General features: G+C 49.4%; 1 protein-coding gene across 6 annotated transcripts in view; it reads left to right on the plus strand.

The window, feature by feature from the left end:
- The first annotated feature begins 783 nt into the window (after window positions 1-783).
- ADGRB1 (adhesion G protein-coupled receptor B1) overlaps window positions 784-20,330 on the plus strand; it is a 287,552-nt gene continuing 268,005 nt past the window's right edge. For all 6 annotated transcript variants that reach the window (XM_030943232.1, XM_030943234.1, XM_030943235.1 and 3 more), the window contains exon 1: window positions 784-930. The gene's annotated coding sequence lies outside the window, so the exon portion shown is untranslated. The remainder of the gene's footprint in view (window positions 931-20,330) is intronic.

A 20,330-nucleotide genomic window follows, 5' to 3' on the forward strand; every position in this document is an offset into this window, starting at 1 on the left:
CCATCCATCCTCTCCTGCTGGAGGCTAGCGGAGCATGCCCGATGCGATACCGTGTCAGTTCGGGTCCTCGCCTATAGCTGCCTGTTTTACAAAGCTCCGATCCGTGCGTGTGCGTGTGTATGTGTGTGTGCATTTCATCCCTCCCTCCTATCCCTCCCTCCTCTCTCTCTCTCTCTCTCTCTCTCTCTCTCTCACTCTAATGTGTGATCTGGAAAGCTTATAAAAGCCTGATGTAATCCTTAATGCAGCCCCTGGCTACAAAGACTGGATCTAGTTTCAGAGAGAGAGAGATTCAGAAGCAGAATTTAAAAAAATAAATAAATAAATTTAAGAGGAAAAAAAAAAGTGCGGGGGGAGAAGAGAGAGAAAGAAGGAAAAGCAGACGAGTGGATTTTAAACAAACATATCTTCCTGAAGAAGACCATTCTTGCTCTTCGCTGCTGGGAAAGCTACTCTGAACCCTGCTGTCTATTTTTTTTTTTTTTTTTTTGCAAAGGAGAAGACTTGAATGTCTGCTTGGATCTAATGATTTACTGGCTTTTAACTGCGTTTTTCCCCTCTCCTAAGGATTCCTCAAAAAACGGCTTAATTATTTTCAGCTTTTCTCTTCTACCTGCCTGTCTGCAGAGACACCAAAGGTTCTCCCTTCCTCTCCCTCCCCACCCCCATTTCTTTTAGGATTTTCCCCCTTTTCCATTTATTATACACACACACACACACACACATATATATATATATATAAGTGTGTATGTATATATATATGTAGAGGCAAGAGTGGAGGAAGCAGAGGGGGAGAGAGAGCTCTGCCATCCTTTTGGACTTCACGCGCTGCCCAATGTTGGGCTGGTTACCCCTGGATATGTTGCTGGTTTCCATTTGGAATTTGACGAAGGGAAGGAGGAGGATATAAAACCTGGGGAGCTCGGCAAGGTAAGGGGCTCCCGGCCACAATTCCTTCTTCCACGGAGGGGAGGAGAACGGGGGAACGCGACTTCTCCGGCTGCGCTTTGCCTGGAGCGCAGGGGGGTCTGAATCCATCCCCGGGGGAGACGGCGATGGGGGCAGCTCTGGGCACCCACTCCTCTCCTTTTACCCCTGGAAACAGCACCCGGAGGATGTTTCCGTCCCTTCCACTCCGCAATTTGGACTGATAAGAGCGTAATCATTCCCTGACACGGGAAGTTTTAACTTTTGTGCATGCGGGTCCTGTGGGCAAACATCAAGCACCGGTGGAAAATATTGAATGTCTGCAGGATGCGGAGGGGGAAATGCAGACGTGTCCCGGGGAAGGGAGATGGGGACTGGGTTTTCTGGGGGGATAGAAGGCAGCCAGGCGAAGGGAAGAGGAGCGGGGGATCGCGACAGGAGAGCTGCAGAGCCAGCCGGGGCTGAACTGCAAAGTGCAGCGAAGCCGCGGCGCCTTCGCGGGCAGCCCTGGGGTCCGGGACTCCTCAGCCCGCAACGTTGGCAAACAAAGTCCCGGAAGGACAGACAGCTGCCTGCCCCGGGCATGAATCTGCCCTCATGGCAGCTTCCTGCCTTCCCTCTTTTCCTCGGAGAGCTCTCGGGGTGTGGGGGGGTCCCTTCTTGCTTCGCTGCTTGTGTGGCACCTACCCAGGGCTGGAGGAGGCGATGAGCTCCTCATGTGCCCCCCCAAATGCCATTTCTCAGCACTTGGCTTCACACCGGGGGTGAAAATTAACCTTTAGCCTCCGTAGAGCTCCGAGCGTGGCACAGACACACAGACACACACACGCTGCTCCCGGCGCTGCGCTCCTGGGGGATGCTGGCACCCAGGCACGGCTTTGCCTTTCTTTGGGGAGGGGGGGAGAGCGGGTGGAGAGAGAAGGAGTCTCCATCAGGGATGCGTAATTACAAAGCATCTTGTTCTGAATCACCCTGTGTGGGAATGAACCGCAAAATTTGTCTCTCCCTCTTCCCCCACCGCCCCCTTGCCTTTCACGGCCTGACATTCGCTGATGGAGGGTGGCTGTTGATGCATCCTCAGACTTTCACGGAGAGGTGTTTCAGCCATGGCTCTGCCAAGGCTGCGAGGAAAAGGGAAGAAAAGGGATCGAGGGGGATCAGGTGGAGGTTTCAAAGGGACTTCTCAGTCCTGGCTGAGAGCAGGCACCGGTTCCCGAACCGAAGGCACGGGGGTTGCAGATGAACTCTGCCAGGTACCTTGGGCTGTGACTCACACTCGTGTCCCTGATCCTGCCCTGGCCAAGCAAACAACCCCTGTGAATCAGCGGCACAGACGGGAGCGGGGAGGGAGGGAAGCATCAAGGCAAGGTCAAAGGGATGGAGGGCACAAAGACACCCCCCTTCCACCCCTGACAGCCCCATCCCTTTGGAGCCAGGGCTTCCCGAGGCTCAGTCTCAACCCATCTCCAGCACTGGGTCTGCCGAGTTGCCAGGGCCAGCTGACAGCTGATGGCTGAGGGAGGAGGAAGAGGAGGAGGGGAGGAAGGGGGCTGAGGAAGAGCGGAGCTACTTTGACAGATGCCCAAAGCTGAGTGCGCGGCAGAGCGAAAATCGCAGCGCCTCGAAAGCCTCGCTGGGAGGGAGCCAGGGCTGCTCGGGGTGCAGGGGGCACCTCCCCAGCCCCGAGACCTGTTGATCATTTCAGGTTTCCTCTCACCTGGCCAGGCAGAGCCTGAGGAAAGCCAGGAGGGCTGAGCCCCCCGGGCACTCCGAGGAGTTGCCTGGTGACCTCTGTGGCGTAGCGGGGAGGGCTCTGTGTTAATGATGATGACTCTGCTTTGGCTGGTGCTGAAATATCTGTATTATCTGTTATCAGCTGGGAGACGAGGCTGGAGGCTTCGTAGGGCTGGGATCTCATCCAAAGTCCGGGCTGCTAAAGGAAACAAACAACCCCCCATGCATATTAAGTAGGTCCCTAATTAATTAATGACTCATTAACCTGGGTCCCACAGTCCTTCTTGTGCCCAAGACCTCGCTGAGGAAGAGGAAGGAGGTGTCAGGGCAGAGCCGGGGAGGTTTTTACCCTTGGAGGGTGCTGAGGAATTGCAGCAGCTCAGCCAAGCCGCACTGCCAGGGGACGGGGTGGCCACGGGGCTGAGCCAGGCAGGGTACAAAGGAGAGGGCTGAGCACACAGGACATCCTGCCTGATGGGTCTCGGAGCGGCGCAGGGGTGCTGGGGTTTGGAAAACCCAGGGGACCTCCATAAACTGCTCTGGGTGTTACAGAGGGGTCAGGGTCCAGCATCGCTCCTGCTGTGGAGGATGAAGGGGTAAACCTGACAGGAACCGGCAAAAGGCACCGCAACGGCAGGAACAGGGCTCCTGGTCCTTTTCATAGCACTTGGGATGGTGTTGCCGAGCCCTGGGTGCAGGGAGAGGGGCTTGGAGCCCCCGGAATTGACCAGTGGAGGTGTTCAGGCTCAGGGAAGGGCTGGCTGCAAAGCTGAGGGGATTTCTATTAATGACTGTAGCCCCTTCTCTTAGGTGAGGGAAAATGAGGCAGGGACCGTGTGCCAGACTCCATACCCGGCATGGGAACTGCGTGTGTGCGCCTGTGGGAGTCGGGGGGACATCCTGAACCCCCATCACACCTCAAGGCAATCACCACGGCTGGGGGAACACCCGGCATCCCATTCCTCTGCCACCCTGGCGAGACCTGCATCACCCTGTGCCCCGCAGGTACCCAGAGGTGCTCTGGGACACCCCCACAACCCTTCCCTGCCTTACAGCACCCCACAAGCCCCCTTTACAACCACCCCAAACTTACCAAACCCCCTCATCACACACATCCCACTCCATCCTTCTCACAGCTTCGGGACCATCCCCGCTGCAACCCCGCGCCGGGAGAGGTTGGGAAAAGGCTTCGGGCACCTCCACCTAATGCCAGGCTTCCCCCTCAGCCTCCCCCATCCCCAGGGCGGCAGCGGGAGCCGGGGGGGGCTGCCGGGGGCGGCCGGGGCTTGCGGTGAGCGGCGGGGAGGTGGCGCTCGCCGCCCGGCTATCGCCGCTCGCCACCCCCGGAGCGCTCGGATGCTCGGCACAGCCCGCGGAGCCATGCTCTCCGCTATCCCCCCCTACCCCGCTAAAAAAATATAAATAAATAAAAAAAACCCAACCCACCTGCATAGCTGGGGCTCGCAAGAAGCCTCCCACCCCGCACCCGAAAGGCGAAACCCATGGGGTTTATTTCGAACTCCCCAGCATCGCCTTCGCGTTGAGTTTTTGCTCCCCCTCTCCCCACGTTTTGTTTTTTTTTACCATGCTCTCCCGCACGTTTTATCCCCCCTCATTCTCTCCTCTCCCCAATTTCAATATCCTTGTGAAAGCAGAGGCTCCCACCGGCTCTCCACGGGAGCGGAAGCGCTGCTGAGTGCAGCTCTGTTACCCCCATGCCCAGAACTGGGGGGGCTCGGGGGCAGCCCCCAGCTCCAAGGGGTCTCCACACCATCCCTCACTCCCTGCAAGTGGCAGAAAGGGATGCCCGAGCACTTTGCTCCCGGGAATCCACCCGTGGTGTGGTCCAGCAGGGATGGTGCCCCATGCTCGAGGGGGAGATGGCAGAGGGGCTTCCCGCAGTGTGGCTGCAGGTGGCTTTTCTTTCCCAGTTTTTTGGGGGGGAAAAAGGGAGAAGGGGAAGCACTGTGCTCACAGATCTGGCCTCACCCCCTCCCGTTGCTCAAGTGTAGCAGGCAGGAAATCCTCTGTCATCGATACCTGTTGCCGGGTATCAGCTTGGCTCATTAATTAGCTCCAGGAAAACCTGTGCTGGTAAACAAATGACTCCAAGCTTTTCTCCGGGCCTTGTGGAATGCTGGCCCCCACCTTTCTAGGAGAGGTGCAAAGAGAGAGGAGTATTTTCCTCAAGATGGATGACAGGCTGTCTTTGGAACCAGCTCGCCTCCTCCCCTTGGAGAAAATTCACATCCCCAGGCGAGCCTCCAAAGGGAAGGGGGCTGGCACCTGGCCTGGAGGTTTGCAGGAAGGTCTTGCTCAGTGTCACAGCAAGGATTGGAATGGCTAAAATGTGGCTGCTGACAAAGTCCAGGGGTCCCCATCACATCCCAGTGCTCGCCATTCACAGGATGCTCCTGAGTTCTCCTTATGGCTCCTTCCCCAAATTCCCTGTGTTCTCTGCTTGCCTGGAGTTTGCTGGGATAAAAAAGGGCAGGAGGGTGATTCTTGTGTTTGGGGGAAACTTGGCTAAGAGTTAAATGCTGAGGGGGGTTGATGTCCATCCATAAATTTGGGCAGGGATTTGGGGCTCTGAAGCACAGGAAGAAAAGGACTGGTGCACAGTTCCCAAGGTGGGGACAGGGGTCTCTTTCTTGGCATCTCAGCTGCCTTGAGCCACATCTCTGCCAGGGAAAACCAGCATTTGAATGTCCCATCTGTGCTGGAGAGGCAGGGGCTCCTTTTGGCTTGAAATGCACTGCTTTCCTTCAGATTCAATATTAGGAAGAAATTTTTATTGTGAATGATTTGAGGCACTGGCACAGGTTGCCCAGAGAAGCTGTGGCTGCCTCATCCCAGGAAATGTCCAAGGCCAGGTTGGATGGGGCTTTGAGCAAGCTGAGACAGTGGAAGGTGTCCCTGCCCATGGCATGGGGGTGGAATGAAATGATCTTTAAGGTGTCATCCAATCCAAATAATTTTGTGATTTTATCATTTATGCATGGCCCCATCAGATGCCAAATCCACAGGAGACCAGCCCTGTAAGTCCCAAACCACCATGGCAGGGAGCTGTGGCAATCCTCATTTCCCCAAGTCAGGACCACCACAGATGTCACCCCAGTCTCCAGCATCCTGGTGTTGGAGGTCCCACCTGCCCTGTACCCTTCCCTAATGTTCCTGCTGCCAAAAAGGCAAATCTTCCACTCCATCCCTGGCCCATTATTGGGGGCATTTTATTCAGACCTAAGAAACCATCAACTGGAAGCCAAACTTCTCTCTTGGAGAGCAATCTGGAAGGGCAGCCCACAGGGGGAGTGTAATTCCCTTTCCTTCCATGCACTCCGTGTGATATTTGGCTCTCTAATGTGGTTTGCAGCAGGCAGAGGCTACAAAGCACAACAATAAAATAAAAAAAAATAAAGAAAAGGAAAATGAGCAGTAAATGAAGTCCCTTCAGAAATCCATTTGTCGTCACATCTCGAGTTCAGAATTTCCTCGCGGTGCCTCTTGGAGTGAGGGTTTTGTATTAGTCTGATTATGCTGAGATAATCTGTCATGTTGCTCTAGGAAGCTCTGAGGGAAGAGGACAAAAAAAAAAGAGAGGAAAGATAATATTTTAAATCAGAGGGCTGCTAGATTGGTGACTCTGTCTGGCAGACACACATCACTGCCCCCTTTATGAAAATTTTAATTGGTTACCTCTGTCAGAGAAAATGAGAGATTTGCTGATTTTAATTTGTTGGAGAGAATCACTCCCTGCCAATGTTATCAAAATTAAACCAGAGATGGTTTCTTACTTTCCTTCTCCTACTCCCTCTACATTTTCTTCTGAAATATCCCCCCATAAAAGATTGATGAAGGAGTGACCAGCTGATGACAAACGAGCTATTGAAGTGGCAAACTCTGCCCTGCTTTGTGTCATGCCTTATCCCTGGGACAGGGAGGATCAGGGAGAGCAAACAGCATCTGGAGGAAGAATGGACAGAGACCTAGTAAGGAAATACAGATATTTTTGGGGAGGGGTAAAAACTGGAACAGATGGGTGTCACCTCATGTCGTGCACTGTAAGTTGGCTGAAGTGAGTGAATGAAACAAGATATTATAAAATACATAAATTCCTCCTCCCAGTGTTTCAAGTACCATGGTAGTTTTAGCTTGGTGATTTGCTCCAGGTAGAGCTGCTGTTTGCTGGCTTGATGTGGGCTGGGAGCAGGACAGAGGAATCCTGCATGTGTTTGGGGGCACCATTTCGTGCATGCCTCGTGCATGTACCGGTATTTATTGTTGCCAGCTCTTTTCCTGAACACTGAGTTTTGGTCAGAGGCAGGTCTTGTGATACCTCCTGCCGTGATTTCAGCACTCCCACCTGCAGGATCACCTTGTCAGCTGCCTGTTTCCAGGCTGGCTTTGCTAGATGGAGATGTTCCCTCAGTTTTTTGGTTTTTTTTTGAGCTCAGCTGGCCTATAACAAAGTCCTTGCTGTTTGCAAAATGGCTCTTTTCTTCCTCCCCTCTGTCAGCTATTAGGAATATCCCATTCCTGGCAGACGTGCCCTATTCCATATTCATTGAGAATTAGCATAGCTCTCTGTTTCAATGTTTTTGGGATAGGGGTCATCGTGATATCCTGCTAGAATAGATTTGGAGCTGAAAGCTTTGTCTCTGTCCCATCTGTGCTCCTGTCTCCCTGGGGATGATCCTGCAAGCCAACAGCTCCACAAACTGCTGAAGTTTGGGTTGCCCAGCACCAAACCCCTGTGGCTGATTTTAAAAGCTGCTGTAGTTCAGTTCTCCCTGTGGGCCACGGACACCCTCACAGGGCTGATCTCAGCCCCTGCCAAACCACGGGGCTCAGGACAGGGGTCAGGGCACACTTAATTAAGACTTTCATCTTTCTGCAGGTTGGTGTTTTCTCATTTGTGAAATGGGGACACCTGGCTCCCTCCTTCCCTGTGTAGCTCTGTGCCAGCTCTGTGTCCCACTGGATGTGGTCAAACCACATTTCCTCTGGGATCCTGAGGTGAAAGGCACCAGCTGAGCACCAGGGTTGATTTTTTCTTCTTGTGCCTTGGCTGTGAGCACATGTCCACCCTCAAACATTCCTCCAGAGCACATGTCCACCCTTAAACATTCCTCTTTTCCTTTCTCAGTCCTTAATTTCTTGAGGTCCTTCTATAACTGAAGCAGGCAGTACTCCTACACCTGCCTTGGACTTCCTCTGGATTAAACACCTCCTTTTCCAGGAGAACCTCGTGGAACACTGCAAAATGCTGCTTTGTATAGTCCAGCCCACTTGGATACTCCAATCTATCAAGCCTGGGGTAGGAGTCAGGCTTTATGCTGGATGTTGTTGAGCAGCAATGTAACAATGGAGATCTCCTCCAAACAAATATCTGCTGGTTCCTGCAAATGAAAGTCAATACACCTTCACAAAGAAATCTGTCCCAGTGGGGTCTTTTGTATCGAAAGTCCTGTTGGTAGATTTATTCATTGTGCAGGGCCCTTCCCTTAACAAGTCAGTTATTCATTGGCCATCGCTCCAGGGCGTGTGGAATTTATGGTCATAGTCCTGTAATCAGATATTTTGTTATAGAGGGCTTTGCCACCATGAAAGGGCTGAATAAATCAGTATGCAGCAGAAATTGATCCTCTCACAGGCTATTTCTGGATTCAGCTCCTGCTCTAAGAGTGTATTCTCCCTTCTGGAACCGAAGCCTTTGCATGTTTGCACTGAGGTCAGGACTACCAAAGCTCTGCCTTAGTGCCTGTGTACAGACAGACACGCACTTAGCTCTGTTTTCTGGGCCTGATTTTTGTTCTGAGATACTTCATGTCCATGCTGCTGCCATTTCCCAGCCAGAAAAAAAATATATTCTGCATCACCTGACTTAAACATCTGCAGGTTGGAAAGAATTGCTTGAAAAGGCTTTAATCAACTGCTAGGGAAGAAAGGGAAATCTGATTTTGAGTAGCTGCATTGGTGCCTTAAGTACTAAAGAGCTTGGCCTGCTAATCTCCACTTCTCAGATGTTGTTCCACAATCTGATCAGCTCTATTGAGCTGAAACAAGGGTTAATTACTAACAAAATGCTCCACACCTTCCTGCATACAAGGAAAGGGGCAAGGGTGAGCCCCTTGCTTTTTTGGAGCTTAGTGCAATCTCACCATGTGCAGCTGATGGTGAGGGAATTTGACTCTTGCATGTGCCCCAGGAATATCTGTCTGTGAAGGTAGAATTACAGCAGAGCCTCTGATTTTTATGGCAGAAATCAGGGATGGGAGGAGAGGAAAAATCTCTGTAACCTAGCAGCCTGTACAGCTGCTGCCTCCCAGGTCGTGGGTGATGTTAAATGTTTAAATGTCAATGAACCTCCCCCCTGAGCAGGGCTGAGCTGTCTTGGCACTTACACTGGGGATGGAGCTTGGTAGTGCTGTGGTTCCTCAGTGGTCAGACACTGCCTTGCAAGCATTCCCCAAGGCACAGCATCTTTCTAGGGAAACTCTGATGGCTCCAGGGGTGGGTTTTGGTTTAAGGAGAGTCTGTGACAAAAGACGTTCCTGTGCTTGGTCTGCTCTGTGAGTGAAGCCCAAAGAAGGGTCAAACTGTGATAAGGAGCATGTGAATTATGTCCACCGGTGGGAAGACAAACCCTGAGGAGGCCTGAGGGTCTCTGAGCTGCCCACATCTCAGTAGAATCACAGAATGCCCTGTGTTGGAAGGAAACAACAAGGACCATCGAGCTCCTAGACCGGCACAGAACACCGAGAATCCCCCATGTTCCTGAGAGTGTTGTCCAAACCGGAATGCTGTGACCACTTCTCTGAGGAACCTGTTCTGGTTCCTGATCACCCTCTGGATGAAAAACCTCTTCCCTGTTCCAATCTAAACCTGTCCTGACACAGCCCCAAGCCTTTCCATCAGATCCCATCACTGGATACAGCACTGCCCTCCCAATCACTCATTTTAGCATCTCCAGGTCAGCCATGAGGGCAAGAACAACCAGACAATGAATTAATGTTCACTGCATATTCTGAATACTTTAAAAAAATGACATGAACAATGTTAAATATTTCCTGTCCTGTGTCACTCTCCGGCTCCTGCCAGCTCAGGGTTTTCAGGCATGTTACCAGGGATAGCAATGCTGTCAGGACTTTCAGAGTCTCCAGATGGAGATGATGCTACAACCAGCAGGAGAGATGGTGACAGGCAGAAGAGCAGCAGAGCTGGGAGGGCAGGGGGGAAGCTGGGAGAGATCCCAGAAAAATGCCAGTTGGCTGGGGGATCCAGTTAAGTGGGATGAGTGGAAATACCAGGAGGGCATCCTTTGCTGTGAGAGCTGACATGATTGTGGATATGCCCAAGGCATCCCTCGGGGAGCAGAAACTGTGGGAAGTGCCTGCAGGCACGGAAATGCCACTGGAAGTTACATTCTCCAGATGGGGAATCCTCAGTCTGGATATCCTCTACCAAGATCAAGGAAGATGGTGAAGCAGCTTGCAGGAGGGGAATTCCAGAGGCCCCTTCCACCTTCGAGCGTCTGTGATTCTTGTATGTGAACATGTGGAGATGGGACACAAGTACTGCAGATTTTGATGCCCTCACTAGACACAGATGCCCCCAGGAGCTGCGTCCTGATGAGCAGGAGGCCTGCAGGGTGTTTAAAGTTGTCCTGGGGAATGAACTGAAGCTGTTTTGCAGGACAAACTCCAGTGTGGGGCTGTGTGGCAGCATCCTTTGTGTCATCCTCCTCAAAAGCGAGGAAAGCTGATCGGGATTGAGTCTGGGGATTGAAATTCAAGGTCCTGATGTGTTTTGAGTGAAAGAAAAGCATTTTGTAATGGTGTGAGACGGGCTTACAACCCCTCAAGAAGTAGAGACTGTCCTTCCCTGTGTTGGGAAGGGACAAAGGCCTGGTTTTATGCCCTGTTCACTTGATGTCAGTTTTCTAGACAAGGCCCTTCTTGGCAATTCCATACCCCTGCATCTCTCTGGAGTCTTGCACTGATTTTTTGGCTGGGCTGTGACCAGAGGCAATGCCACAGCATCTTTGATCAGAAATGTGCAGTCACTCTGCCCTAAAATGTGATGCTTACATTCTTTTATTCACATATCACAAAATACTCTTTTTTTTTGTGAGTATCTTCTTCTGTTGTCCTGGAAAAACCTTGGCTTGTTCTGCAGTTGAGTTTTCCAGGATGTGGAAAGGGGGGATACTCCACCACGAGCTGCAACATCTCCTTCCTAGTGTTGTGGTGCTGATGGCTGGTGGGTCCCTCCCTTGCCTGGTTTAGCTTTTGACTTGTGATTAGAAGGAAAGATTTTCCCAAAAGGACCTCTAAGACCATCCTGGAATGCCCCTGAGAATATCACCTGGCTGCCAACAACATCAGGTACAATATGGGACAAACTGCTGGGGATGGGGAAGATGGCAGGTAAAGCCAACTGTGATTCCTAACAGCTCTTTGTGTCTTTGTTGGATTGGAACTCATTTTAAAAGGCTGATAGAACTGAAGCACCTTCCTCTTCCCTGCCTTGAGCAGGCCTTAAATGTGTTTGTAAAAGATCTCACCACAATTACCTCCATTTTGCCTGGCGAGGGGAATGCGGGCCAAACAAAGCACTGATTTTTCTCGACTCCTTTCCCTTGCCCAGAAGAGTGGTTGGATGTAAATAGGACATGGCTCTTCCCAATCCTGGAGCTGGGTCAGGAGTGCTCTGCTCTGACAGAGCTCAACACAACGGCCACGAGTGCCACAGACGTGCCACGCCAGGCACGGCGCCTCCCACGTGGGCTCAAAACCCTCCCTGCAACCTCCTGCTCTCATAAATGCAATTTATGAGCCTCAAGGTGCCCAGCAGGCCGTGGAGAGGTGGTTATTAAAACCCCAGCTTCCCACCTCAAATTACAACCCAAATGCTGTGTTTGTTTCCCACTTCACGCCGTCCCTCTGGGGTTTTCCTTCAGCGCTGAGCCCTTTTGAAGTTGCTGCTGATTACAGAGCAGGCAGTGTAATAATCTCCCTGTGGAAGGTATTTGGAGCTGGGGGGAAGGAAATCAATCATGCCAGTGCAGGGGTCAGAACTGGGATGGGGGATTAATGGTGCTGCCCAGCCAACCCTTCCATCAGGGGCTCATCCAGCTCTGGAGGCTGCAGCTCCTTAGACAGTCAAAGAAGGAGCATTTCAAAGAGGGTTTAAGAGGGTTTAAGCCCTGCAGATTGGCTCCCAGTCTGGAAGGTGACTTCAGTGGTGTAATTATTCTGTCCAGTCCCCCTCATCAAGCTCTGGCAGCTGGAGCTCTTCTTGAACCCTGATTTTCTCAGTTTTTGTGGTGACTTGATTGGCTGTTCCCTGTCTCATCAAGGGACTGAATAATTTAAAGTTATTATGCTTTATTTCTTCCCAAATTATTGACCAACACTATCTTGTGCCTCTGCACTTTTCCTGATGAGCCTTTTTGGATTTGCATCACTTGATCACTGTGTGTTGTACAACACTTAATATGAGCATGGCCAATGCAGAAATCCCGAGCACGGAGGCAGCTGCTTGGTCTGTGGCTTGAATTAGATGGAAAGTGAACCTCTGGCAGAGCTGAGGTCAACGTCTGGAAGTCTTGGGATTGTGCTTCATCTCCAGCTCAGCCCTTTTCCTCTATGAAGTTCCTGGAGAGCTGTTACTATCTCTGAACTGTTTTTTTGCACCTTTCCCCTCAGGAAAATTTATTTATTTATTTATTTGGACATCAGGACTCCTGCTGATGAGTCTTGTCCTCCAGATGTTCTTGACGTGATCCACAGCAGGTCCTGGATGTCTGCAGTACTTGGATTTTGCCAAATATTAACCATAAATAGCTTTGAAATGTGCAACAGCACAAAGCCTGGCATTTTTGCATTGGTGTGATAGGCAGATTTGGGAGGTGGAGGGCACCATCTGCTGATTAATGGCTGTTTCCTTTTATCTCATAAATCTGTAGTGAGCTATTAGCTGTGGTAACTGTTCTTACCCTTTAAGAATAAAATCTCTAACACTGGTAAATATTCAAGGTGAAAGGATGGCAAGGAGACCTGTGTGATTACAATGCTGTTGTTGGCACCATGGTGGCTGGTAGAGGCTCTGACTGAGGTCAGCATGGCTGTGCTCTGTAAAACCAGATTTTTTGAGACATCTTTTTTCCTTCTTAATTCAGGAGTGGAGGTGGGTTTCACAGTTTGTCAGAGTTTCTTTCCCTTCTGGTTAATCCTTGCAAGTACTTTGCTCTTCCAGCCTCTCTCGTGTGTGCAGGGGTATGAACCCTTGCAGATCTTCAATCAATGAAATATCACATCAAATGTTAATTAACAATACATGCCAGGGCTTGTTCTTTGACTCGGTGACCTGGTGCAACTTGCTGCCACAGAACAAAACTCTCACTGCGACCCCATCTGTGATTTATTCCTGATCCTAAGGTTTATTAGCAATAATCCCTGCCCCACGCCATCCCCTGCGTAGAGTCTGGTATTTCCTGGGTAGGAAATCCGTGGCGGGGATGGATTCCACACAGAATCATGGAATATCCTGAGTTGAAAGGGACCCACAAGGATCATCGAATCCAGCTCCTGGGACAGTTCATCAGATGGTTCCTGAGTCTGGGTTCTGTCCCTGTGCAGCCAAACAGTTCAATTGCAGACAAAAATGCCATTTCTGAGTGAAATAATGCTAATAAATATTTAGTGACCAGGAGAAAAAGAAAGGATAAAATGAGAAGGAAGCCACTGGCATCGCAGTCCAGCACAGTGGAGTGTGGCAGCTCAGATGAGTCTCCAACACAACATTGACCATCTGGGCTGCTTTCCTGAATCCAATCTTGCTGTTTCATAGAATCACAGAATTATTAAAATTCAAAAAGACCACCAAGATCATCAAGCCCAAATATCAGCCAAGCACCGCCGCCACCAAGTTCCCAATCATCCATGTCAACAGCACCACCATCGCCACATTCCCAGTCATTCATGTCGACACATTTCTGAGTAGTCCCAGGGATGATGACCCTACCACCTGCCCGTACAGTCCGTTTCAATATTTTACAACCTTTACCATGAAAAAAAATCCTAATATCCAAACTAAACCTAATCTAATTCTTTGATGAATGCCCATGGCTTGCAGGGCGACACCAGTCCAGTGCACACAGGAAGAGACAGCCAGGCTTGGCAGCACATTTTTTTTGTCCAAGTTTCAGTGACTTTCAGTGTCTGGGCTCCTCCTTTGCACCACTTCTCAGCAGTAATGAGGTAACACACCACTGACTTCCCTGAGCATCTGTTTCATGGGGGAAGTGATTTTCCTCACTGCTGTACTGATTGGAAGTGGAACAGCCTTCAGTCCTGTGTTATGTTCAGGGGGCTCAGAGAGCTTTTATCCACAAATACCAACCTGTAACCCAGCAGTGGCTTCAAAACCATATTTGCTTGTGAGACAAAACCTGATAATTTCTGGCCATTCAAAAGCATTCAGGAACATCCTAAATTGTGTCCTCTGGGCTGGGTTACAACGTCAAGTCTTTTGTATTTCGGATCCTCCTGTATGATTATTGGAGCAGGGGGATGGAGTCACTACATGAGCAATCAAGGACTTTCCATCCCCCCTTTTTCACCACCACTGGGGCATTTATATGAACCCCAGGACAGTTTCTAATCCTCTCCCCCGTCTTTTGCCATATTTAGGGCTTGGTAAACTAAACAGGGATAGGACACAGATCCAAAACCTGGCCTGGTTTTGTGCAGGCTGTTTAATTTTTAGAAATGTTTTAGGACATCTTCTCAGGCAGCATTCTCTCATCCCAACACTGGTCCCAGTTCAGAGGAAAACGTGGCCAGGGACCGTTCCCAGCAGGGACATGAGTCACCTTCTGGCAGGGAGAGGGGTGAAATCCTCAGCTCTTGTTGCCCTGTGCTCATTTTGAGCCAAGCAGCAGCTCATGGGCTGAGCTGGGTAGAGATGCCTGTCTGGGGGCTCCTCTCTGTGCTGTAACATCCCCCTGCCACAATGCACTTTTACAGCTCCATAGATCACTGGGTAAAAACCACATTTAATTCTATGGTAAGGTCACTTTTTTAGTTAAAAGGGACAGAATGGATTTAATTTATAATCCTCTCCAACTTTATGGCTTGCATTTAGAATTATATCTATTATGTGGTGCCAAACACGTATTATAAAAATTGATTCCCCCCTTTTCTCCTCCCTAGATTTGCTGTGTCAGGCAGATTCTGATTGCCCTCCCCTTTGCTCTAAGCCAGCAGATAGACGGAGGTGGTGGATCTAAACGTCAGGGATGACATCTGAGACTGCAAAGTGCAAGTTTATAGGGAATGGAACTGGCCCAGATCTATTCCTGAGTGTTTGGGAAGGAACACCATCTCTGCCAGCCTGTCACAATGCAGGACAGGAGGACAGAGCTGCAGTCTGCAGGGGAAAATGCAGCTCAGAGTCAGGGTGAGGTGCAAAGGGTTAGTAGGTGACCTGGTGTTGGTGTCTTGGTGTGGGTCCTGCCATGGCCATGTGATGTGGGCACACACATCCCTTAAATTCAACAGCAAATTTTAGGCAAGGGACATAATGTTCAGAGGAGGTCATAGTGAAGAATTGTTACTTTTTTATCCCAGGAAAGTCTTCAGACAGTTTTTAAGGGAATTTCAAGGAGGGAGGAGAGGGAATGGGGTGACACCAAGAGGAATTAGCCTAAATTTACCACCTGATCCTTACCTGCACCACTTGTGTTCTGTACCCACACTTTGGCACCTTTGACTCCTCAAATAAGTTCAGAGGTGTCTTTGCAGAGCAGAGGACATCAGAGAGGGGCAGAGAAGGAAAGGCAGCAGCAGGAATTGTGGTTTTTGGGAATTGTTGTGAACTCCTTTGGCCAGGGCTGCTGTGTCCATCCCACAACAGCTCCATGGATGCTGTGACTTGTGGCAGGAGTTGGGTAAAGCTTCAGAGAGGTGCCTTCCCTTGATTTAGAGGCTTCCAAGAGGTGATGAATGGAGGACTTACAGGGAGATTTGAGCCTCAGTGAGGGCTCTGACAGGAATGGGAGCATGCCTAGATCACAGCCCATTCTCTGGGAGGGCAGCAAGGTGGGGATCTGCCTCCCTCTCTTGCAGCTACATTCCTGTGGCAACATTTTTCTATCTCTGTGATTAAGTTGTGCTCATAAAATCCTTACCAAACCCCCCAGACAAGCTGTTAACTGCCCTTTAAAGCTGAGCTGGGGAGAAATGAGCCACATTTGCCTACACACAGCCCTGGCCATGCTTGATTGAGAGACTGCAGTAAAAGTCGAGCTATAAATAAAACACATGTGCCTGTGTCCACAACAGTGTTCTCCTGAGAAGATGCCATTTGCTTCAGGACTTCAGTGAAATATCCATATTTTCAGCCTCCATTTATATTGAGTGGATTTTTTTTAAATTGTGGGGCTTTTTTGGATGCTGTTTTTGTTTGATTGCATATATTTTAATTTCTTTCCTTTGTTGCAATGAGAATAAGGTAACAAAGGACACGCAGAAACATGAACAAGGTGGCAAGGGACAAAAGGGACCAAAATACCTGCTAGTGGTGAGGGACAAGAGCCACTTGGTTGGGATGCCAGGGGTGAAGAGAGACCCCTCATTCCTTGAGCAGGGTCACACTGCTGCTCCTCCTGAGGCTCTTTCTTGAAAGTCAGACTGGGTTTAATTGGCAATAGAACAATCTTCTCTGAGTGGGGAGATCTGTGAGCTCATCTCTACTCGCTGAGTAATGAAACAAAGCCAAACAAAAAAAAAATTGGAAATTATAAAATCTGAGCTTGTCAAATGTTGGGTTGCTTAGTTTATTTTGTTTATTTTTCAGTCTTGACTATGGATCATGATCAGACTCTTCAGTGATTCAAAAATCACACCCAGGTTTTATTTTAAGTATTACTTGTACTTGTTTTTTAATATCATCTGCCTTTCATAATGGCAGAACTCAAGAAATTTGATCTGAATGCCAGGTACTATGAGAGTGGTGGAATGAGAATCTGAGGGCAGAGATATGTCAGAGGGGAGCAGAAGATTACCAAACAGTAATAAGGACTGAATACAGTCTCCATGGGGAGTGAAGGATTTGCCTCTGCATCTTTTCTTTCGGTCTCCAAGGAGCTCTGTCTCTGGAACAGCAGCATCTCAGGAACTGAAAGCAGCAGTTCACAGGGAATGAAGGTCTCTCTGCCACTGGAGCCACATTTATCAGCATCCTGGCTGAAAAAGTCATGTAATTAAGGTTCATTGTGCATGTGAAGATTGAAAACCTAATTTTTTTAACTTAAATTTGCCCAAAATTAGACAACGCAAATGCACCAGCTTTGGACTTGGAGGTGAGATTTAAACATGGGATAGAGGCTGAGTCACACCTGTGGGGACAAAAGTCCTAAAGAACCTTGTGCCTCTGCTGTAAATAAGTGGGCTAATATTTAGGCTTGATGATCTTTCCTAACCTCAATGATTCTATGATTCCAAATATGCTCATGGTACCTGTGATGGGGAAAGTAATGACTGCAGGAGGAATCTGAGGGATTGAGAGGGAAAGACTTCATGGGATAATAAGAACAGGAAAAGGTCAGGGGCCACTGTGCTCAGAGTGATCGTTTCATCATTTGGTTCAGATTTGCCCATTTGCAAAGACTTCTGCCATGTTAAAAGAGGCAGGAGATGGTTCATCATTGGTTTCTTTCATCTCTCTCAGAATGTTCAGCTTGACATCAAGAGGAAAGTCAGGCAGGAGAGGAGGAGTTTTCTGTCCCCATTTCCATGGTGTTCAACACTCCCCAGAGGTTTTACCAGGAGATTGTGGCTCAAAGGAGGAGGAGAAAGCTCAGACAGGGAAGAGGAGAATCACAAATGGATCATTCTTCGATGAGAAGGTCTGCTGGGCTTGGACAGAGTAGTTTAAAAGTGTCCCAGCTTTTAACATCATTCCCTATCTTATCAGGAGGAGGCCGATCCTCGGAATTTTCCCTGGACTCCTAAAATCTCTGTATCCTTGAGGATAAGGCATTAAGAGGTGGAGGACCTTAAATTAAAAATGAGCAGAGAAATGGAAGGAGTCTCTGCTGCCTGCAGAAGGTCATCAGTCAGACTGCAGGCTGTCACCTGAGTCCTTGAGCCATGGGAGACTTTGATGTAAGGTTAGAGCAGAAAACTTTCACTGGGTTGCTGATGAGTCACCAAACACCTGAGAGGAAACAGGAGGCATCTCAGGGGTGGAGAACCACGGCAAAGCCCTGTTGTGTCCAGCTCTATAGGTGGGATCTGCAGAGGGGCGAAGTTTCCACCTTTCTGCATTAAATACAGAAGGACAGAACTGGAAAGCCACTTCCCAGAGGCTTTCCTAATGAAATCCACCTCAACATTAGCAGGGAGATTTCCTTCCTAATCATACAAGATTTACTGTCCTGGACAATAATTGTTCTGGTGGCTAAAATCTCAACCCAAGCATATTTTTTTTTTTGCCAAATCAAGCCTGTCTATTCTCACAGCATCACTGCCCTTTAATGTGAAGTTTTTTAAATTCCTCTGGTGCTCCCTTTTCAGAGCTTTAATTATAGCATTTTAATTTTCTCTTCATTCTCCTTTTGCAAAGCCAAGTGCACCAGTATCTTGTGGCAAGTCTGGTCACCTTAGTGATCATTCTTTGCAACCCTGTCTCACTGTGAATTCATGTTACTTGGAGCTGAGCACAAAAATGGATCTAATATTTTAGACATGGTCAAAGATAGTGTCTTCCTAATATCTGGAAACCTGGCAATATTCCCCCTCACTGTGTCCTAGATTGATACATTGTCTTTTTCACAGCGTGTTATTTGTTTTTACCCAATCTCTGTCTTTATCTTCTGCCGGTTTTTTTTTTCTGCTCTGCTGAAATCACTTTACTTTTTTTCAGCTTTTAGCCTAGGAATGTCCTCATTACCCAAATGTGACAGTGATATTTTCACGTCACACCTGGGGGAAACCAAGGCAGAGGCAAAAAAAAAAAAGACTTGACCTATGGGGGGGAGGTGGCAAAGCTTTGCCAAAAGCAAGGAGACGGTGATTCCTTGGACACCAGGCTGCTGTTGGCATCAGGGCTTTGTCCTGCCCCAATGAAGTCGAGGTTCCAAAGCCTCCCCATGGGCACAGGCTGCCTCTTCCAGGCAGGAATTCTCATGAGGAGCCTGGTTGTTTTCCCTGCTCCTCAGCCTGCACTCCCCCTCCCTCCTTTGCCGGGACGGGGATGAATGGGAAGAGAGAGGCTCTGAGTGGACTCTGTTCTCCAAGCCCAGTCGCTGCTGAATTTCAAATAACTCCCCAAACAAAACCCACACAAGCAGCCCCTTGTGCTCCTCTATCTCCTCTCTCTTTGGCCTTTAGTCCCCAGGCTTGGCAGCAGCTCTGCTCTTCTGTGGCTCGTCACATGCGAGGCGGGGAGGATGGGCAGCTTTGTCGCCCTTCTCTTTGCTCAGGGGTCTGAAACAACAGAGCCCTTTGCCTTGTTTGCTTTGCTGGGCCACGAGGGAGCAGGAGGAAGGAGGTTGGTGTAACTGCCTGGCAGGTTTTTTGGTGAATTTTGTATGTTTAGAGGAGCGACTGTCACTGCTCATCCTTGTCCCCTGCCTCCTTGTGCTGTGGGGACAGCTCTCCTCCTTGTAGGGGACAGTGGGTGCTTGGGGAGAGGAAAAGACGCTGTCCCATGCCTGAGGACAGGGCATTACTCCTGTCGCAGAAGGATTTGCCAGCTGCAGAGATCATGGCTCAGTTTTTGCCTTCAATTCAGGTAGCTGTGAAAAGGGACAGAGGGACAAATCCAGCTGGGAGCTGTGGTTTGCCCACGGTGCTGATATCCTGAGATATGTGGGGTGGATGCCATTCTCCTGGCAGGGATGAGAGTGTGGTGGAGTGGGAAGGAGGAAAACACAGCTCCTCTGATCACCTCTGCAGCACTGCTCCCCAGAGCTGCTGGGGCAATCGTGGAGAGAGGGCCAGGTCAATCCATGTGATCTGAGCAGGAGGATTTTTAGGGTTCTCGAGATGCTGAAACTCATTTTACTCATTATCCAAGTTGGACTTGAACTCCTTCACCCTGCAGGGAGAGAATCTCCCCAGACAGCACGGTGGGGCCAGACTTATTGCAGATTAGGGCAGCTCCTTCTGACCTCTCATTTTTCAGCAAGCCAAGCCTAATAGACTGGGACAGTGTAGCATTTTCTGCCAAAAAAAAAAAAAAAAAAAAAAAAAAAAAAAAAAAAGAAAAAAAGAAAAAAAAAAAAGAGAGGGGATTTAGCACTATTTCTTTATCTCTTGTGTTTTAGACCAGAAAAGGCCTCTGTGCAAAGCTCACTCAAGATGCACTGTGTGTATTTGGCAGCATATTGTGGTGTTGTTCGCTCTGCTGTGCTCAGGCACAGGTCTCCTTTCAGCCCAGCTTTCCCTGCATGAGAGGGGCAGCTCATCCTGCCAGCCCTCTTGGAGTGGGCTGACTTTAAACAGCAGGACATGACCCCTTGCTTGTGATAGGGGATATTAACTCCTGACCTAAATAGGGAAAAAGAGCCTGAAGTTTATGGAAAGCCTGTTCCACTGGTCCGAGGAAAAGCCAGATGGCTTCTGCCTGTGATCTATGGAGCAGAAAGGGAAGATCAT

This window comes from Camarhynchus parvulus, chromosome 2 (assembly GCF_901933205.1).
Source record: "Camarhynchus parvulus chromosome 2, STF_HiC, whole genome shotgun sequence".
Lineage (NCBI taxonomy): Eukaryota > Metazoa > Chordata > Aves > Passeriformes > Thraupidae > Camarhynchus > Camarhynchus parvulus.